The sequence below is a fragment of the Thalassophryne amazonica genome, chromosome 11, assembly GCF_902500255.1.
Source record: "Thalassophryne amazonica chromosome 11, fThaAma1.1, whole genome shotgun sequence".
Lineage (NCBI taxonomy): Eukaryota > Metazoa > Chordata > Actinopteri > Batrachoidiformes > Batrachoididae > Thalassophryne > Thalassophryne amazonica.
In genome coordinates, this window is record NC_047113.1 from 37,966,927 (window position 1) to 37,977,146 (window position 10,220).

The 10,220-nt window shown below is 41.2% G+C and overlaps 1 long non-coding RNA gene across 3 annotated transcripts; it reads right to left on the reverse strand.

The window, feature by feature from the left end:
* Positions 1-2,355: 2,355 nt before the first annotated feature.
* LOC117520131 lies at positions 2,356-7,614 on the reverse strand. Of its 3 annotated transcripts, none has more exons than XR_004563541.1 (4): positions 4,320-6,664; positions 4,099-4,196; positions 3,535-3,594; positions 2,356-2,508 (listed from the first exon to the last, which is right to left on the reverse strand). It is a non-coding gene; the product is annotated as an uncharacterized LOC117520131 (long non-coding RNA). The 3 variants fall into 3 exon arrangements; XR_004563540.1 differs by lacking the exon at positions 2,356-2,508 and adding an exon at positions 7,444-7,614 and having other exon boundaries at positions 3,020-3,594; positions 4,320-4,396; XR_004563539.1 differs by lacking the exon at positions 2,356-2,508 and having other exon boundaries at positions 3,020-3,594.
* Positions 7,615-10,220: the final 2,606 nt, after the last annotated feature.

Genomic DNA, 10,220 nt, shown 5'->3' on the forward strand with positions numbered 1-10,220 from the left:
TGTAGTCACAATGGGGCAACTGTAGGACACAAATTCAAAGTCTGTTGGAAAGTACACCAAATTACTCACGATAAAGAATGGAAAACACACACACACACACACACACACACACACACACACACACACACACACACACACACACACACACACACACACACACACACACACATGTAGAGGGTGTCTCAAAAATGTACCCAAAAATATTTTGACAGCACAGAAAAACCAATCAATATTATCAGATATTTTCTGCATGACCATGTGGCTGAAGCCTGTAATTTTTCTCCCCAATGCACAGTTTTTAGGTCAGTCTTTCCTTTGTGATGTTTTAACCCTTTATCTTTTACACCACATGGTCAATGTAACTTCATCGTCTGAAGTTTCCTAAAAAACAAGTCATCTGTCTCCAGTTTTACAGAAAACCACCTAGCAAATTCAAGTCTCCTTACCGTTTGTTGGGGAGTTAGTTCGCTCTAAAACTGATTTTTGTATGGAAAGAGATGCAAGTCAGCTCTTAGGATGCATTGCACAGAACTCAACGATTCTTATTCTCTGAATTAGGGTCAATTGCGGCATTTTTCCTGGACTTTAATGTCTTGCAGAACAAACTTTATGGTTCCTGAAATGAGAAAAACACCATTATTTCCCAGTAAAACCATTTCCTGGTATTCATATTTCAGAGTACTTTTGGGTGCATTTTTTTGAGAGACCAGCCTTCTCTCAAGTCACTATGTTTAGACAGGAAAATCATTCAAATCAGATAGTCTTTAGTTTAAGTTTAGTTTAACCTTTATTTAACCAGGTTAGTCCCATTGAGATCAAGATCTATTTTGCAAGGGAGACCGGGACAATTATAAAGTTTCCATTTCATCTAATTTTCCAATTCAACACGTCTTTAAATGTGAGAGGAAACCAGAGCACCAGGAATAAACCCGTGAAAACACCGGGTGAACATGCAAACAGCACACAGAATGGCCATAGGTGGAAATCAATCCCATGACCTTCTTGCTGTGAGGCAACAATGCTAACCACTAATCCACCGTGCTTAACAGTATTGATTTGATCAAAAGTGCATTGATCTTTTCATGCTTCTGTTTTCAATAACTTCAGGGAAGATCATAGATTCTGTATGTAATTTGGTATAGTTTTCAACAGAATTTGGATTTTGACACCAGCTGACCTCATTTTCAATCCTGCCAAAAATGTCGGCCACTTTGAAGAGGGATACCCAAGCCAGATTTGTTCCTTATCCTTCAGGCAACACAAAACAACTATCAAAAACTGGCATCAAAGAACATTAACATGGAAGTTTGACATTTTTCAACCTGGGCTGTATTTTTAGAAGTTGTGGGGTTCATCTTTTCACTGTGACAAAACTGAATTTAATTGGGCCATTACCGTTCTAGAATGTAAACACCTTCACAGGGTGACCGGCTATAATGTAATGGCACAGGGAAAGCAAAAAACCTCTACTTTCCACCAATGAACAGGTGAAAGTGTCATTAAAAGTATCTGATAGCATGAAGGGAATCCTTATGGTGGGAAACATGTTTCATGTTTACCTCACAAAATGTCAAGAAATTTTTAAAAGATTGATTATACCATTTTCCACTTATGTTTGCCTCATGGCCATCTGGCAAGCCACTCACCAGTAATCAACTTGTAATCAGTTGGACAGGAAATTAAGTGGACTTTGACCTGCCAAGCCCCTTGTACAAAGTCCAAGTAATGTCCGATTGTGCCTGTGTGTATGTTGTAATTGCCCAAAGGAATCACAGTGAGCAAATGAGCATGTTGATAACACTTCTATCAAGCAACTGGTCCATTCAGTGGTGACAAAGAAAGGCCCTTTACAGAAAGATATGAACAAAATGTCTAACAGGAGCAGGTCAGTGCTAATGCTGAAATTGCTTGACACATTCAAGCAATGGCAAGAGCCAATTCTGTGGCAGAGTTTTAACATTATGCAGTAACTGCAGTGATGCAACTAACCTAAAATTTAGCTTTGATAATCACTAATCCTCTAACTGAAAGGTTAACTGTGATAATGCGAAATTGCTAAACCATATAGCTGCAGCTACTGATACTTGCTAACTGCTAATGTACTTAGCTAAATTCATAAAGTGCTAATGTACTTTATGAATTTAGCTCTGGCTTTTCTTTTTTTTTTTTTAGCTCTAAAACCATGAAAGCAGACCCAAAGAGGTGAAATTTTAATATCTTGAAGAATTAACATGGAGGTTCTCCAAAAAGTTTAACATGCCAAAAACAGATGACAACCAAGATGGACATCAATAATCAAATGAACAAATTAAATTAAACAGTAGTTTTTTATTCAACATACACTTTATTCACAGTACAGAAAGTAGTAAAAGAATAAAAAATATTAAGAAATACACATGAAAAATAATTTTAATGCATTTCCTCTTGCTTAACCATCCATCTCCTCAATGTGATGATTGTTGCTTTCACACAACAATGTTAATTTCTCTTGTTGGTGTTGTATATAAGCTGCAAGGTACAAGAAACAAACATGAATTATTTTAGGGGTTTTAGCCAATAAATGTTATCCAATAAAATATGCACACTAAGTTTAATGGAAGCTAATTGCTATGCTAATGGTTGTCAGAGTTAGCTATAAAAGCATGGACCCTCCCCATAAGAGGAATTCCTAGGGTCCACTTGTCCTTTTAATTTTACAAATAAAGACAGTGGCTGAAGACATTAAAACCCCTAAACATTTCACTCATTGTACCAACATGAAACTTAAGTCACACATGGTAAGAGCAACATAAGACTTATCTAAACTGACAAAACCAGCTAACCTACAAAAAAACCCACAATAAATCAATAACACCAACAACACTGTTAAACTAACATAAACCACAATAACATTTAAAACCTCAAAACCCCAAACTCCCATGGTGCATTGCAGCACAGCTTCCATTGTGTATTGGTTAGCTAAAATTGCTAATTTCTCCAAAAGTATTTGTGCTATCAACTTTCTGTTTTTGCAGCATTCACCCTTGATCCAAAATACATAAGCATGCCAAATTGTAAATGTTAGCTCTCCCCGGTTTTTGCGTGATCAAAGGACTAGTGGACTTTCCCCGCTAATAAGTTAGCTTTGTTAATTAGCTGTTAGCTGAACTGTGATCACCACTAGCATTATCTCCTGTCTCCTGTTGCTAAACCAGATACAGCATTTTAAATAAGCCTCTATAGGTGCAACACAGACACTCCTGTGAAAATGGGCAAGTCAGAACAATGTCTGGACCCGATTCTCCAGACGTGGTTCAGAAAATAACTAATCTGTAATAACTTAATAGTTTTGCTCAATACTTCAGACCACAAAGAGAACACACCAAAATCATGCACACGCACCATTTCCTTTGAAGTCAAAAACATCACCACACTGTGATGCCATGAAGAAACGAGCAGTGCAGCAATCTAATCCTCACACATCATGACATAATTACCTAGAGAATACAACTGTGAGTTCATGTGTGTTCATGTTTGAGTCTTTGCACTTCACACCCCTGCCATGTCCGGTCTCCCTCTGCTTTAGCTTCTTTCCTTCATTCTGCTCTTGGTCCTCTGTGAAAGAGAGAAACAACAGGTGCAGAATTTAACATTGCACTTTACAGATTTATGTGTGATTGGAGCACTTGCTGTTTATCAGGAAACATCTGCCTATAACCTGTCTGTCTGCAAGTTGAAATTTATTATCAACCGCAGTGCTGCAGATGGCTGATCAATAAACAGTGAAGCACCAGCTTCAAGGTTTTGGCCAGTGAGTGTAAAAGTTTCTGGATTGGGTGTTTTTGGCAACTATTATCAGCAAACGTAAAGGCAACAAGGTCACAAATGTGTATTCCTGGAAATGCTTTAGTATTTCATAAGTTATATCCATTAATTATAAGCGCCTTGGGGCAACTGTTTGTTGTGATTTGGCGCTATATAAATAACATTGATTTGATTTGATTTGATTTGATTATAACAGTTATAACCAAACTCCTGCTAAAGGCTTCATTCCACAGGCTGAAATCTTGAAATTCATGGGTGTCAAAAGAAAAACAACCAAAGCCTGTGTCTCCATACCTGCCCACTGACCCCTTGGCTGTTCAAATCTGTGATGCAGAAAATCTTACTTGCCCATCCTTGTGGGAAAGTCACATTTGAGGAGTGTGCAGAAAAACCTGAGAGGGGATGGTGGAAAAAAAAAAAAAAGGTCAATTGTGAAAAAGTCTGAACAAGCATTACATTATATAAAACTACAAGGGCACTCAGGGAGCCTATTCATCTCAGAGTCCTGTGCTTACATTCTCTTTGCCTACTTTTTCATTTCCTCCTCCTTATGTGAGCGGTAACCTGCCGATACACTGGAGGGTGATGATGCCTGTTAGATCATAAACACATCAAGTTTAGAACCGCAGGATCACTCCATACATGTTACAGTGTTTGCTCCTACTGGAATCTGCTCAGTACAGTGCAGGAGGAGGGCAGGAGCTGCACAACAGCTTCTTTCCATCAGTGGTCCATACAGTGTCGGAGTGATAGAGAATATAGATAGGCTCGTTTTTATTGCCATTCAGTAAAAAACATCACAGATGTGGTCACAGAATGAAATATCGATGTACTGCTCGAATAGATAACAACACAGAATAAAGCACAGAGTACCAGTCCAAGGTGTGTGATGGTGATAAATAGGGTTTTTTTTAAAACCTATTCATAACTGTCTTTGTATCTGTGTATACACAACGCAATAATAAATAAAGGACACGTGATATTGCACATATGAAGATGCAACAAGGATAAAGTTGCTACCAGATGTTACAGTTCTATATTGCACAGTTCTGTCGATTTGTATTTAACTGTCTAATGGTGGTTAGGTAAAAGCTGTCCTTGAATCTGCATATTTTGCAGCTCAGGTTACAGTACCATCTACCTGAGGGCAGGAGGGAAAACAGCTTGTCCCTGACAGTGGTGGCTGCCCCATAAGAGGCGCTTTGGCGCTGCCCTCCCAGATGTGGAGAGGAAAAATTATAAAATATATTTTAAAAAAGTATAATTAATGTCAGTTAGTTTTACTTAATAGTATGTGCCTACATGTAATCTGAATTATTCAAACAACATTTCCACCAACTGACTCTCATTCAACAGTGTATTTCCACCAACAGAACGTACCATTTCTCTTCTTGGGTGATCACTCAAAGAGCCCCTTGAAGTGCAGAAAAATGACCAGTTGTGTACGGTTGCTAAGGAAAAATAATAAATATTTGGCCAATCAGCATCGCCAAATTTAATAGCTTGGGGGCGATAGAATTTTTGCCCCTGGACCAATTGTATATGTGGCACTGGCAGAGTTATCCACTCTCTGAGTGCCTTGTAGTTTATTTCTGGTTTTAGTTTCCTGTTCTGTTGTACATTTTGTGTAGTATTTGCCCATATAGTGATGTCTGGAACAATGTGCAAAATAGGTGTTGAAATATCCCAGAGCATGGTTTCAAGTTACCAATCAGTAATTTGCAGTACAGATGAAAAGCTATTGCAATATCACAAGTCACACACTCCATGTATCTAATATTTGATTCTGTTCAAAAAAATTTGACAAGGCAAACACCTTCACTCACCATCTATTTTTATTGAAAAAATAAACGTAACTTGCACGGGGCACAGGCCGGCTCATTCGGATTGTAATTAAAGTGCACCCTAGCCAGCCACTACTATATAGTAGGTAAAGTGTGATGCTTGCTACCTGACCTGAGTACCATGTGAACTGCGAAAATAAGGGCTCTAGTGAGCGGGTCGTGATCTAATATATAAGGCTGACCGTGTGTGTGTGTGTGTGTTCGCACACATACGCTTTCAACCTAAGGACCCCAGGGACCTCCCCTTTGGTGCCTCCAGTCACCATAACAAGTTTGGTGTCAATTGCTTAATTACTGTGGCTGTGCATAGCGAACGCAAACACACACACACACACGCACACACACACACACACACACACACACACACACACACACACACACACACACACACACACACACACACACACACACACACACACGTGCATGGTCAGCTTTATATACATATTAGATATAATGGTAAACAGCACTGTACTTCACGCTATGAATCAGTAGATCTTTGCAGTAGCATACCCTACCGTAATATAGACATTACATTATCTAATATTTGGCTGAGTTTATTTGGATATGTGACAGATAAAAGTAAAAATATTAATTATAACTTACTAATTTAGTCAACTCAGCAGTCCTTCAGGAAAAGTATGTAGGACGCATGTTGGATCACAAATGTAATGTGTGGTGCTTTGTTTCCACTCCTGTGTTGAGCAAATTTGCTGTTTCCACTTCTGTCATGTTGCCTTAACACTGCTTAAGGCTGCTAATTTAAGGGCAATATATACATGGATCCAACACTCCAAAAATGTGGCTTTGTTTAACCAGGTGGATATGCGTAAACTTTGACTGGAAGATACTGACATGGTCACGGCACATATGTGTTGGTTTGATTTGGCTTAATCTGATATGGTCCAGGTCCATTCGCAAATCACCAAGATCTATAAACCATGTGGAACATAAGCATAAAATACGGCACTTATCTTTTTCTATGATATCTTTTAACATCTGCAGGAAACTCCTCTGGATGGTCTACCAGTCTGTAGTAGCCAGTGTCCTCTTTTACACCGTGGTGTGCTGGTGGGGGGGGGGGGGTCGCACATCCAAGAAGGACACATCCAGGCTGGACAAACTGATCAGGTGGGCTGGCTCTGTGGTTGGCAGGAAGCTGGAATCTCTGGTGATGGTGGCAGAGAACAGAACACTGAACAAACTGCTGGACATTATGGGCGATGCCAGTCAGTCTCTGCAGACCATCATCAGCAACCAGAGGAGCCTCTTCAGCCACAGACTGCTAATTTTCCAAGTGCAGGACCAACAGACTGAAAACCTCCTTTGTCCCTTAGGCCATCAGACTCTGCAACTCCTCACTTGGCGGAAGGAGGAGTAACAGGAAGACAGAGGACGGGAATGAGATATATATATATATATATATATATATTGTAAACTGTTTTTACTTTCACTTTTGATACTATGTGTGCTTCTTACCCTGTGTGCTGCTATACAATGCTGCTGGAACTTCAATTTCCCTGTGAGAGTCTTCCCAAGGGATTAATAAAGTTCTAATCTGTAGTCTAATCACATGAGACCCACTATTGCATTAACATACAGTGTCAGTTATAAATAATTAGCTTGTCAGTCTGACTCACGAATGAGCATTAAAGTTATACAGATTCTAATAAAATCCAGATGTGGGTTCAGCAATGACGACTGTCAGAACTCTTTGTAAATACAAACTTGATGGCGTGTCATATCCATAAACCTTGACAGTAAATGTACTGCGACGGTACGAGCCGTGTTACCTTACACACTGTGCAGTGGTTTACTGGCGATCATTAGTGGATGAATGCTGGTCTGTGCCACTAGCTGCAGGCTGCTTCACAGAGGGAAAGGCGGTAGAGCTCAAGCTGAAACCAGAGAAGCGGCCCAACCCAAACCGGCGGCCCACCACCCCTGCAGCCTGCCGCAAGCCTTTATGTGATCCCTTCTCCAGGAGCCAAGCAGTAGAGGAAATGTCAGTCTTCCAGCCAGCCAGGAAACCGCCATGCCCAAACAAGGTGCTTCCTGCCCTGACACAGCTCTTCCTGTGGACTATGTAAGGACTTTCCTGTCCGCCTTCTTCCTCCTTCTTCTCACTGTCTGTCTCTCCCACTCGTTTGGCAGGCTGCCCTTCCTCAAGTTGCCTCAGTGTAATGTGTGTGTTTTTTTTTCTTCTTGCCCTTTTGCTAGGTGTGTTGGAGGATCCGACAGCTCTACAAAAGGCATAATATGAAGCTATCTTCATACTGTGTGATGCAGAAGTCTCCCTTTGCTCTGTGAAGACAAATCTGTCTGACACGAGCTCGGTTTTAGGAGACGACTTCTTTCAGTGTTGCTGCCGCCCACCTGTAGAGGCGTGCGGTTGTATTTGTTTTGTGCAACAGCTCTGATGTCACGTTCAGACTTATCCTAATGTCAAAAAGGAAAGAAAACAGAAGAAACATAATGAATTACATTACTGTGCAAAGCTTTAAAGCAGTTTTTTTTTATGAAAGAGAAAACATCTGGATTCACATGAGGGATTGATCAAGATGTGGGTTAACAATGGCTGCCATTAGTACTGTTTGCCAGTGGGGTAAAGGTGGAGTCTACAGTACTTTAGTGTGAAAGAAAAGAAGTAGAGGGGGAAGACATGTCCAGAGGCAGTGGAAGAGCAGGAATGATAGAAGTGTGGAAGTGACAATCAGAACTGTGTATGTTGGCACTATTATTGGTGAAGATCAAGAGCTGTACTGTATGTACAAGAGACCAAGTAGATGGGAAGTAAGGTCAGGAGCATCAGAGGTGAGTTCTAATAGCACCGTTTCCATTTCAGGATCTCAACCTATTCTCCAGATTTCACGAACATTTACAGGGACAACCTGGTAATTAATTGGCCTTCTCAGCTGTTGTGTCTCCACTGTGGTGAACACCTGCCGAGCTCACTGTGACAGCAGGAATTTAATGCTAGCAGCATCTGGCAAGAAAACTTTAACGTTGCAGTTCAATATATAAAGTTTTGCCTTGCTAGTTATCAGTAGCATCCAACGTTAGCACGCTAGTCAGAAGGCGAAAGCCGAAGTTCTACATCCTACCAGATTGCCAACGTAGTGATGGATAATGCAAACTCTTAAAATGTCTGTAATTCATTATTTGTTTATCTGACTCCAGATTTCTCAACTGCAACATCCTTTCCAATGCAACATCAGCCATGGAACTTAGAAGCACAGAGTCTTTTGTCCCAGCATTGCCACTGCACGATGTTCTGTGGCGCAGCCCTCCAGTGGTTTTGTGGTCTGAGCCACATTTGTGTTTCTGGTTGTTCAGACGCTTGTCATCTTGCTTCAGGTTTTCTATTTTCCCTGTGTACTGTTTCATGGTGTATTTAAATCCGTGGGTACCCGGGTGCGCTGATTTAGATTTTCTCATTCCTCCTCAAGGACTCAAATCCTTGCTGGACCTCCTCTGTTGCCTGTACCTCTTCCTTGATCTATACGTCAGCTTTGCTCTCCATTCTTCTCTTGGGACAGTTGATCCAATCAGTGTCGAGCCCTGCCCAACAGATTTTCAGTGCTGCTCAGAAGTCCATACCCCACAGCCATGACTTAGTTTGCCCTGAAAAAGAAGAAAAAATACAACTATTTTAGGGATTGTCACCACAGTGGAGAAACTTGCAAAGGTGTCGGCCCCCCTAAAAAGGCCTGTAAGTTCCTGCAATGGAAACAGGCCTAAGGATGTGCATGGGAAGAGAAATGGAGTAGGTGTAATCCTGAAGGAAGAGTGTACTGGAGATGGAGACAGTGTTTGACACAGTGATGAGTGTGAAGTTGTGATGATGAATGTCATCAGCACATATGTCTGGGAAATGGCATGTGTGATGGTCCCCGCCGTCTTGTAGCGGGGTGGGCCCATAATCAGGGGCACCTGGTGTCCCTGTCTCTTATTTAAGTGGGCCCAACTAATTCATCTTGTTCTCTCCCTCTCTTTCTAGGACGTCTCGCTGTGCCGACCGGTAACAGAGCGCCTTTTTGCACAGCTGCACATCTTTGCACCTTTTAATTTATTGACTTAAACTATTGTAAATAAATACTTCTATTTTTGTAATCCTCTCGTTTATGTCTCCTCCTTGTCACTGTCCTCTGAGCCACGGGCACGTGACAAGAGTGGGGGCTCGTCCTTTAAATTTAATTTTTGTAGTCAGCGCGTTTAGTTTTTGTAAATTTATTTGGTTAAAGTTTGTTTTTAGGCCTGTTTTTTTGCGTTGGGGCTTTGCTGCGCGCTGATTACATGATTAGAATCCGGTGCGCACCTGCTGATTGCGCGTTCGGTCGGTCGTTTGTTTGTGGGGACACGCGAGAGGTTTGAAGCCAAATTGTGTTTTTTTTTATCCGAGGTGAAGGTAAGTGCTGTCTCGTGCTGCATGGTGTTTCGGAGTCCTTCGTTAGGCTTTAGTGGCTTTTCTCATGAGGAGATTTGCCTGCTTTTGTTTTGTGAGGGCAGTGGTGAACGTGGCTACGAGCTTCGGCTTGGGAGTGCGTCCGTGGTGTTCTGGTGGTTGTCAGCTTG